This window comes from Stenella coeruleoalba (genome assembly GCF_951394435.1).
Source record: "Stenella coeruleoalba genome assembly, chromosome: 12".
Taxonomy (NCBI): Eukaryota; Metazoa; Chordata; class Mammalia; order Artiodactyla; family Delphinidae; genus Stenella; species Stenella coeruleoalba.
Genome location: NC_137158.1, coordinates 38,775,844 through 38,786,581, shown reverse-complemented (window position 1 = coordinate 38,786,581; position 10,738 = coordinate 38,775,844). Strand labels below are relative to the sequence as shown.

At 43.9% G+C, this 10,738-nt stretch overlaps 1 protein-coding gene across 1 annotated transcript in view; it reads left to right on the top strand.

The window, feature by feature from the left end:
• Positions 1 to 1,174: 1,174 nt before the first annotated feature.
• The window catches only part of RTN4IP1 (reticulon 4 interacting protein 1), a 103,062-nt gene continuing 93,498 nt past the window's right edge, over positions 1,175 to 10,738 (top strand). Inside the window, exon 1 of the mRNA XM_079939492.1 lies at positions 1,175 to 1,240. The gene's annotated coding sequence lies outside the window, so the exon portion shown is untranslated. The remainder of the gene's footprint in view (positions 1,241 to 10,738) is intronic.

The window sequence follows — 10,738 nt, the reverse complement described above, 5'->3', positions numbered from 1 at the left end:
AGAACACAGACGACCTACTGTGGACTGCAGAGTAGAGACTGCCTGGGTCCCAGCGTGATAAAGGGCAATGCTGCGATGTGGTAAGCTGAGGGAGGAGCTACGAGGCTAAGGGCTTGGTCTGGGGGAGCCGAACTGTTGATAGAGGTTGTTTACTAAAGGGCGCCCAGGTCAAACATGCAGGGAACACATCAGGTGAAATAAGTAAATGGGTCTGTTTACTGTATTCTTCCATAGGCTAAGGTACCCTGGGAATCTACGAGAAGATCCCAGTATAGAGTGTTTCTCAAATAGTTGACCCTAGAAACCTTTTTTCAAAAAACCTACATTAGAAAATAAAACTGCTCTAAGCCTAGGTATCCCTCTGCACCTGGGCTTGGGAAGAAGGCTGTGGGCTAAGTGTGCAGTTTCTAAGCAGATTCTACCAGATTGGTAGGGAAGGACTTGTTACCACTGCGTTAGTGAGTTCTTGAAAGGGCTATTAAACTTCCTCAAGCCTCTACACCTGACTGTGATAAACAGTGACCTGGAGAGGATGCCTCCCTGCAGGTGGGAGAACTCAAGCTAGGCCTTTCCTGGATACGCTCTCACCAGGCAAAGCTTCAAACCATGCCATGGGAGTCGAATCTTTTTCTTTCTTTTCAAGTGCTGTTTGCAACTTACCAAATTGATTTTATCAATCTCTAAAGGGTTGCAATTTGAAAAATACCAAATTCAATCTAAACTTAAGCATGTTAAAAGTCTTAGACCTCTTCCTCCAAAGAATTCCATGCTAATTACCTCCTGGGGTAGAATAGGCAGGGGAGGCCTTAGGGCTGGGTTTTTCCTTCAGGAAAAGTAGTACCAAATACCTTCTTTGTGAAATAAAAGATCTTGACTAGGCCCTGCTTTTGGAAAAGAACAGGGAAAACTGTGGTTAGAACTGTTATTAAAATGAGGCTTTCACATTTTAAGTGTGATTCGGTCGTCTTAAGCGATAAACGATTCACAGCTGTTCTCGAGATTTGTTCTAATTGAGATCACAGCTGAGAACCCATATAAGGGGATGATGCCAATCCGGACTATGGCGTCAGGAGTCTCCCGGGCAGTCTTACCTGAAGACGCTCTTTCCTCCCTTCACCTCCTAATTCGTGTCTGAATGCCACTTTCTGGACCCCGAGCCAGACTCAGTCTGAGGGAGAGAGGACCTAACCAACCTGACCTAACTCCGGACCCCAAAAGGCCTCCTGGTGCCTCGAGAAAGGTAAGAAAGATTAGTGATTTTAAAAGATTCTGTTCATACCTTTCTAGCATATCAGAAAGGCCTGGACCCCCAGGGTGCGGTTCCCCAGGTCAGACAGCGCCTTCTCCCAACCATTTGGTGCACAAAGGGCGCGTCCAACAAAAGTTTTTTTAACTACCAATTGAATGTGATATTTTGCAAAGCACTGGGGTTTTTCAAGCTTTAACTTCGAGGGGTCTAGAAAATATTTGTGTTCTCATTTTTCCTTTTCCACTCTCTTCCGTTCTCGATTCGTTTGATTTCCTTCTGAGCATTTTGGCTGCAGCGTTCCCCATGATTGTCCCTTGGAGCGATATCTGGACTATAAAATACAATCTTCTTGTTTGGAAAAATAAAAAGAAAAATAAAAGTGTAGGTACTGGGGCCTGAGGAGCAGCGGGAGAGAAATGGGGTGGTGTCGGGGGCTAAGGAGAAGCAGTAGCCCAGTTAGAATGGCAAAATCCACTGCAATTTCAAGACTGAAAAGAAGTGGATTTTACCGGGCTAAATCAGTTAACTGTTCAAATGATTATTGTTCCCCTGGTGTTTATAAAAACATGTGAAATGAATGGAGACAGATTCACACAGACTTGAAGAGTTTTCGGAAACCATGAGTATACCCACAAGGTCTGCTGTAGTTTTGCCCAGTGTTGTGAATCTCATCAATTCTATTGTCCTGCAGAAATGAGACAGTAAAGCCTGGTGGTCAAGGGGCGGGGGAGGTGTCTCTGCACTGACTCACTGTGTGACCTTGGGCAAGTCACTTGACCTTGTCAAGCCTCAGTTTCTTCCTTTTTAATTGGGCATTACTCACAGTTGTACCTACCATTTAGGATTGTTGTCAGGATTTAATGAAGTAATGTATGGAAAGCACTTACTACAAAGGCTGTCCTATGGTGAATGCTGAATAAACTTTGTTATGAAACGCTACATGAATAGAGCTACTGCAAGTAAACCAAGATTTAGTTTTTGGCAGAGTTTCGTTGAGAGCCATGTGAGAGAAGGCCGGCAAGGGGAAAAGTCCTTGCAGGCCTTTTGCTTCGTATAAGCACAGCAGGTTTCAACCAGGAGCCATTTGCCCTTAAAGAGACATTTTCTGTCTGAGATACTTTTGGTTTGTCATACTGGTGGGGGTGGGGAGAGCTACTGGCGTCTAGTGGGTAGAGACTGGGGATGCTACTCAACATCCTACATTGCACAGGACAGCCCCCATGTCAAAGAATTATCTGGCCCCAAATGCCAATCATGTGAGGCTAAAAAAAAATTGACCTAGAACTGTCCCGTTAACATCTCAGGTCTAGGGGTTATACTTTCCTTTATGACTCAGCCCCCCAAAAAAGTTGTAAATGAAGTCTCAAGAGACTAAAATTCTCAATTCCCTAAGGGCCAAACCCCACTGGCAAAGAAGAGATGTGGCAAAATTAGGAAATGCAGATTTTCGTATCACCTGAGATACAACACTGGTATTTACCCACAGCTGTTCCAGGCTTTCAATGTTGAGGTGAATTGGTGGAATCACAGAGGCCTGTGGAGGTAGGTTAGACCAATGAAAGCATGGGCTCACTTTGAAGAATTTAGTGGGAAGAGAAATTTGTGATGTTAACTTGGGGCCTGAGATTAAAGCACAGATAGGCTCAATCTAAGGGGAGTATCTTGGTTGATAATTCCTCAGGCCTACTTAAAGATCAGTATAAATCAGGGTAGCTCCTTTCAGGAAGACTTGTTTTGATTCAAACAGATTTACGGCTGGCCCTTCATGTCTGTGGGTTCTGCATTCGAGAATTCAACCAAGTGGGGATTGCAAATATTCGGTAAAAATATGTTGAATAGAAGTGGTGAGAGTGGGCATCCCTGTTTTTTTCCTGAATTTAAGCAGGAAGGCGTTCAGCTTTTCACTGTTGAGTATTATGTTTGTTGTGGGTTGTCGTAAATGGCTTTTTTTATGTTGAGATATGTTCCCTCTATACCCACTTTGGTGACAGTTTTTATTATGACTGGATGTTGAATTTTATCAAATGCTTTTTCTGTGTCTATTAAGATGATTGTGTGTTTTTTGTCTTTTCTTGTGTTAACGTGGTGTATCACGTTGATTGATTTGCGTATGTTGAACCATCCTTGTGACCCTGGAATGAATCTAACTTAATCATAGTGTATGATCCGTTTTATGTATTGTTGGATTCAGTTTGCTAATATTTTGTTGAGGATTTTGCATCTATATTCATCAGAGATATTTGCCTGTAATTTTCTTTTTTTGTAGTGTCTTTGGTTTTGGTACCCGGGTGATGGTGGCCTCATAGAATGAACTTGGGAGTGTTCCCTCCTCTTCAATCTTTTGGAATAGTTTGAGAAGGGTTGGTACAAGGTCTTCTCTGTATGTTTAGTAGCATTCCCCAGTGAAGTCTTCTGGTCCTGGACTTTTATTTGCAGGGAGGTGGTTTTTATTTATTTATTTAGATTCTTTTTCACTTCCAGTGATCAGTCCATTCAAATTATCTGTTTCTTCTTGACTCAATTTTGGCAGGCTGTATATTTCTAGAAACTTGTCCATTTCTTCTACATTGTTCAATTTGCTGCTCATACAACTCATAATCAAAAAAAGCAAACAGGGGACTTCCCTAGTGGTGCAGTAGTTAAGAATCTGCCTGCCAATGCAGAGGACATGGGTTTGATCCCTGGTCCGGAAGGATCCCACATGCCGTGGAGCAACTAAGGCCCATGCACCACAACTGCAGAGCCTGTGCTCTAGAGCCCACGAGCAACAACTACTGAGCCCATGTGCCACAACTACTGAAGCCTGCATGCCCAGAGCCTGTACTCTACAACAACAGAAGCCACTGCAATGAGAAGCACGTGCACCACAATGAGGTGTAGCCCCCACTTGCCACAATTAGAGAGAGCCCGTGCACAACAACGAAGACCCAGTGCAGCCAAAAAAATAAAAAAGCAAACAACCCAATCAAAAAATGGGCAGAAGACCTAAATAGACATTTCTCCAAAGAAGACATACAGATGCCCAACATGAAAAGATGCTTGACATTGCTAATTTTTAGAGAAATGCAAATCAAAACCACAATGAGGTATTACCTCATACTGGTCAGAATGGCTATAATCAAAAAGTCTACAAATAATAAATGTTGGAGAGGGTGTGGAGGAAAGGGAACCCTTGTACACTGTTGGTGGGAATGTAAATTGATACAGCCACTATGGAAAACAGTCTGGAGGTTCCTTAAAAAACTAAAAATAGAGCTACCATATGATCCTGGGCATATATCTGGAAAAGATAAATTCTAATTTGAAAAGATACATGCACCCCAATGTTCATAGCAGCACTATTTACAGTAGCCAAGACATGAAAAAACCCAAGTGCCTATCAGTAGATGATTAGTTTAAGAAGATGTGGTCCATATATACAATGGAATATCACTCAGCCATAAAAAAGAATGAAATATTGCTGCAACATGGATGGACCTATAGATTGTCTGACTTACTTCACTTAGTGTGATAAAGACAAATATCCTATAATATCACTTATGTGGAATCTAAAAAATAATGCAAATGAATCTAATTATATACAAAATGGAAACTCACAGACACAGAAAACAAACTTACGGTCACTAAAGGGGAAAGGGAGGTGGAGGAGGGATAAATTAGGAGTAAGGGATTAACAAATATAAACTACTATACAGAAAATAGATAAGCAACAAGGATTTACTGTATAGCACTGGGAAATATATTTAATATCTTATAATAACCTACAATGGAAAATAATCTGGAAAAGAATTATATATATAACTGAACCACTTTGCCATACACCTGATACTAAGACAATATTGTAAATCAACTATACTTCAATTGAAAAAATATTCGAGGAAAAAATTCCAGAAAGTTCCAAAAAGTACTTGAATTTGTCGTGCTCCAGCAACTATTCACATAACATTTACATTGTATTTACATAACATTTACATTGTATTAGCTATTGTAAGTAACCTAAAGATGAATTAAAGTATATGAGAAGATGTATATAGGTTATATGCAAATACTACAACATTATATAAGGGACTTGAGCATCAATAGCGTTTTGGTATCTGCAGGGGTCCATGGATACCAAGGAACAACTGCACTAAGTTGCGTGTGATTCTCTCAGATTTGCACAAATCAGATCCAAAGACTTTCTAGACTGCTGTTGACAATAGCCCCAAAGAGGGAGCTGTATCTTTATGTCTAGACAACCTCCTACCCTCTTCAACTTGAGATCAAAACATAAGACGAAGCAGAGAAACGGCTGAGAAATGATCTGACGCTGTGTTGTCACTGACTGTCAGGGTGTGAGCCTTATCCCTAGTCATCTCGCGAGAAGCAGGTTAATGGACAGTGGACTGTTCTGTGTTTGGGAGATGCAAACCTGTGCACATCAGAGTCCATCCTTGCTCTTGCCTAGCAGAGAGATGACCAGGCAGCAACATTCTGGTGTGCAGGTTGACAGGCCTAGCAGCCCTTCAGGCCATAGCCCCTTTGGCCTTTGCCTGAGTTGCATAAAGGCCAATCTCAGGACTAGAAGAAAGGAGGGTCAAGGATGGCATGCCTGACAGGGAAAGGAGAGTCAAACAAAACCTACCAAATGGTACATGACCTTCCCACGTTAAACTTGGAATGTCAGTGCACCACTTCAACTGCCGTTATAGCTTATTCCTTTTTCCGAAATCCTCCTGAAATGTTTCTTTTTATTTATTATTTTTTTTATTTTTTATTTTTTTCGGTACGCGGGCCTCTCACTGTTCTGGTCTCTCCCATTGCGGAGCACAGGCTCCGGACGCGCAGACTCAGTAGGCGTGGCTCACGGGCCCAGCCGCTCCGCGGCATGTGGGATCCTCCCGGACCAGGGCACGAACCCGCGTCCCCCACATCGGCAGGCGGACTCTCAACCACTGCGCCACCAGGGAAGCCCCTGAAATGTTTCTTGCATTTAAACTTCTGTTGGAGCTTAACCAAACTCTCCAACGGCCACTTAAGGTTGAGAACATTTCAAAAGGATGCAAAAACTGAATAAGCTTCTTGGTTTGGGAGGGGGTCATGGCAGCATCAGGGGCACACTGACCTTGCTACTTTATGAGCAGAAGGCAGGTGTGAGCTTTCAAAATAATGTTTCAGAATATCCACAGGAAGTGAATAAAGATTACCCTGTTGTCCCATTTGAATGCTGTGCCATTGTGAACAGTGCCCAAAAGTTTGATTATATGGTCACCTTTGTTACAAGAATGGGACTTCGAGTGATTTTCATAACATTGATAGAAGTGGGTTCAATAAAATATTTCAAAGCTAGGATGTCCTCAGAGCACTGAAATTTCTGGTCATAGAAGGACACATCTGCAAGCAGATGACTTTATGACAAGCATTATACTTTGAAGAGCTCCCTAACTGACCATGATATGATAACGACCTCTATGGAACAGTAAGCTCTGGAAAGGCTCTAATGGAACCTGGAGGTCTGTTTGGTCAGAAAAAAGTTTCCTTGATGCTTACAAGGGTGAAAAAGGCACCATGGAATAATGCATGGTGGTAAAAAGAGCACTGCACCAAGAACCCAAAGACGGGCCAGCTTCTTACGTACTGCCCTTGTGATCTCACATATTCTCCAGCCATAGAGTTCAGCCCCATCAGTAAAATGAAGATGGATGCTGGCATCTGCTGTGTACTCTACTGGGCTGCAAACATTTGAGAAAGCATCATGAATCGTTGACTAAACAACGGGTGTCTTATGTTCTTATCAAAAGGTAATGAGAGAATCCAGTTGTATCCTATTAAGGAAATATGTTTATAACCAAATTATTTCCTAAGAACTTCATGTTTCCTGGCATGGTCTTTCATTTCTCTCCGAATATAAAATTTGTCAGGAAACCTCTGTTTCACTGAGTAGAAAATTGCATAGCCAGTAGATATATTTTTAAATGTCTTATTTTATGGTCATCTAGATGTGGTCTTCTGGAGAGGGTCTTAGCCAGAGAGCTTTTTATTACAGGAGACAGAAACACATCCAAGTCAGTTCAAAAAAGAGAGAGCTTGTTACAAAAACGAAAGTAGAACAACAGCAGACCATCTCACATGCATTCCGGTCAAAGTAGAACTATTCCTCATGCAACTGGGTTTGGGAAACCTCCGAAATCAAAGTGGTGCTTTTCTGTTTCTAGACGGCTTCATGGCTCGTTTTTCTCTTCTATATATCACAAACCCACACACTACAAATGTGGCCCAGCCAATACCCTCAAGTCTACATGACCTGTTGTTTGAAGGGTAGGAATAGAATCTGAGGGTTTGTTTAGTTGTAAAGTAGTTCTATCACCTATGCTGATTCAAAGGTTCAAACTAGGAGGTAGCAGTACCACCTCCCACCCCCTCCAGGTGTCCCCGGAGGCTGTCATCTTTTGGGAATTCAATAATTTCCAACTCCAGGTCAAATGCACTGAACTCATCTTTTAAACTGGCTTGCTTGCAGCTGGAGCTCAACATTGAAGAGGGCTGGGGGTTGGGCCTCTAAGTTCATTCCCTTGGTCACTCTTTTTATCACTCACCGTTAGCTTTTTTTTTTTTTTTTTCCTGGTACGCGGGCCTCTCACTGTTGTCGCCTCTCCCGTCGCGGAGCACAGGCTCCGAACGCGCAGGCTCAGCGGCCACGGCTCATGGGCCCAGCCGCTCCGCGGCATGTGGGATCTTCCCGGACCGGGGCACGAACACATGTCCCCTGCATCAGCAGGCGGACCCTCAACCACTGTGCCACCGGGGAGGCCCACACTGTTAGCATTTTTTCCTCTCAATTTTTTCCTCTATTTCCTGAAGCAGTAAAACCCGTAATTTTCTGTGGGCTGCTTATTTTCCATGTGGGTAGATCTGGAAATTTTCCCAAAGAACCAGCTTTTGGTTTGGTTGATCCTGGGTGTTGTTTGGGGATCTGCTTTCTGACCCCATGGCTGGGGTGGGGTGCGATTGATAGAGGGAGAGTCTCAGGTTGGTCGAGGGAGACTGTGACGGTTCTCAGTCTGGTTGCTTAGCTGCGGCTTGCAGTTCACACACTGGTGTTGCTCTCCTGCTCCAGAAGGGGCAAGGTCCCACCTTCCTTCTAAACGCCCGCCTCTTGCCTAGAGGGCTGGCGGAGCCCTGCGAACAGGTTCCCACCACAGAGAAGGTGTCAGCAATTGTGCTGGGGGGTGGGAGGTGCCCTGAGGTTACAGCTGGGAGAAGGTCAAGGCCTCTTCCATTCACCGAGGCCGCCTCTTCCTTAGCCCCGACCCCCCTTCTGCCATGTCTCTGCCTCTTCATTCTGATTCTGCCACTTAGCTCTCTGGAAGTGAGACCCTCTCCCCCACTTTCTTCATTCTGAGCTCCAAACGTCTCTGTGGTGCCTTCAGAATGGGAGATTTTATTTTATTTTTTAATGCACACAACTTCATTTTAGAGGAGCACTAGTCTCAGGGTTCATGAATTAAGACATTACTCTTGGGACTTCACTGGTGGTCCAGTGGGTAAGAGTCCGAGCTCCCAATGCAGGGAGCCCAGGTTCTATCCCTGGGTTGGGAAGCTAGATCCCACATGCATGCCGCAGCGAAGATCCCATGTGCTGCAACTAAGACCCGGCACAGCCAAAATGAATAATAAATAAATATTAAAAAAAATAGCATCCTAAAAAAAAAAGACATCACACTTAACTAGAAGGTTAACTCATTCTTGGCTGTGTATGTCCTCAGTGCCTGGCTCAGGATTGGAGCGCAAGCCATAGTGGCTGAATGGCTCGCGGCTAGCACCCTGCAGGGAATCGCATCCCTGCTTGCGATTTGGTACTTTGTTTCCTAAGTTTGTCCCTTCAGTCTCTTCTCCCATCACAGACTGTATCAAGAGAAAATAAGAGATGAGTTTCTTAGAAGCAGCTTCTGTCAACAGGCAGTCTCCCTCCCGCCCCCTCCTCTGTCCAAAGTGGTGAGGCTGTAAAGAGCTTTCATCAGAAAACTGGCCCTTGGAAAATAGAAAACCAATTAGGGAACTGGCAAATGATGCAGCAAAGTGTCATCACAGAGCCAGAAGGGAGAACACACACATCGGACAAGAGCCTGTAAGATGTAACCTTTCGGAAGACAGCGCTGATTGTAAATAGGTTCTAAGTTTAATCATTCACTAGCTACAGAACTCCTTTAGATATATCTTCTTGTGCTTTAAGACTGCTGGAATTTATCAAGAGGAAAGTCTACATAGTTCCTCAGGAAAACATTTCATGTGATACTCTTTTACCTTGTATATTAACCTGCTCAGGCCGCCATAACAAAATATCACGACTGGGTGGCTCAAACAACAGAAATGCATTTTCTCACAGTTCTGGAGGCCAGAAATCTGAGGTCAAGGTTTCTGCAGGGTTGGATCCTTCTGTGGTGTCTCTCCTTGGCTTGTAGATGGTTGCCCTCTTGCTGTGTCCTCACATGGTGGATCCTCTGTGCTTGTGCCCAGTATCTCTTTTTATAAGGACATGGGTTATGTTGGATTAGGGCCCACCCATATGACCTCATTTAACCTTAATTAAATGGTCCTATCTCCAAATACAGTCACATTCTAAGGTACCAGGGGTTAAGACTTCAACCTATAAATTTTTTTTTTTAACGTATGAATTTTGAGGGGGATACAATTCAGTCTATAACACCTTGTTTGGAATTCCCTGGTGGTCCAGTGGTTAGGACTTGGCACTTTTGCTGCTGGGGCCCAGGTTCAATCCCCGGTCGGGGAACTAAGATCCTATAAGCCGCATGGCCACCCCCAAACATACCACTTTGTCAAAAGGATGATCTTGAGATAAAGGCACTTGAAAAACAGCACATGCAAGAAAGGTGTGCTGACCTCACCTTTCTTCCTAAAAGCAGGAGATAAAACTCCCACGTGAACGATGCCCTCCCCGTACCAGGAGGAAAGAAACGTTCTTATCAGCAGAGATGGAAAGTTCAGGCTAAGAGAGATCTGTACAAACAGACCTTGTTAGGATAACCTTCATCTTCCTTTAGCCTCCACAGACATTTTAGTTACTTTTCCACAGTGACTACTTGTTGTTCAACCTAGTGTCTAAGCACTCAGGCCTAACTGCATTTTGGGTCTTCATTTGCCTGGGAAGGCTCCTATGTGCGTGTAAAACTACTAAATAGAATTTGCGTGCTTTCCTCCTGTTAATCTGTCTCCTATCAGCTTAATCCTCAGGCCCAGCCGGAGGCTGTAAGAGGGTAGAGAAAGGCTTGCTGAATACTTTGTTTGTTTGTTTGTTTATGGCTGCATTGGGTCTTCATTGCTGTGCTCGGGCTTTCTCAGGGTCTACTCTTCGTTGCGGTGGGTGGGCTTCTCTTGTTGCCAAGCGTGGGCTCTAGGCACATGGGCTTCAGTAGCTGTGGCTCACGGGCTCTAGAGCACAGGCTCAGTAGTTGTGGCACACGGGCTTAGTTGCTCCGTGGCATGTGGGAT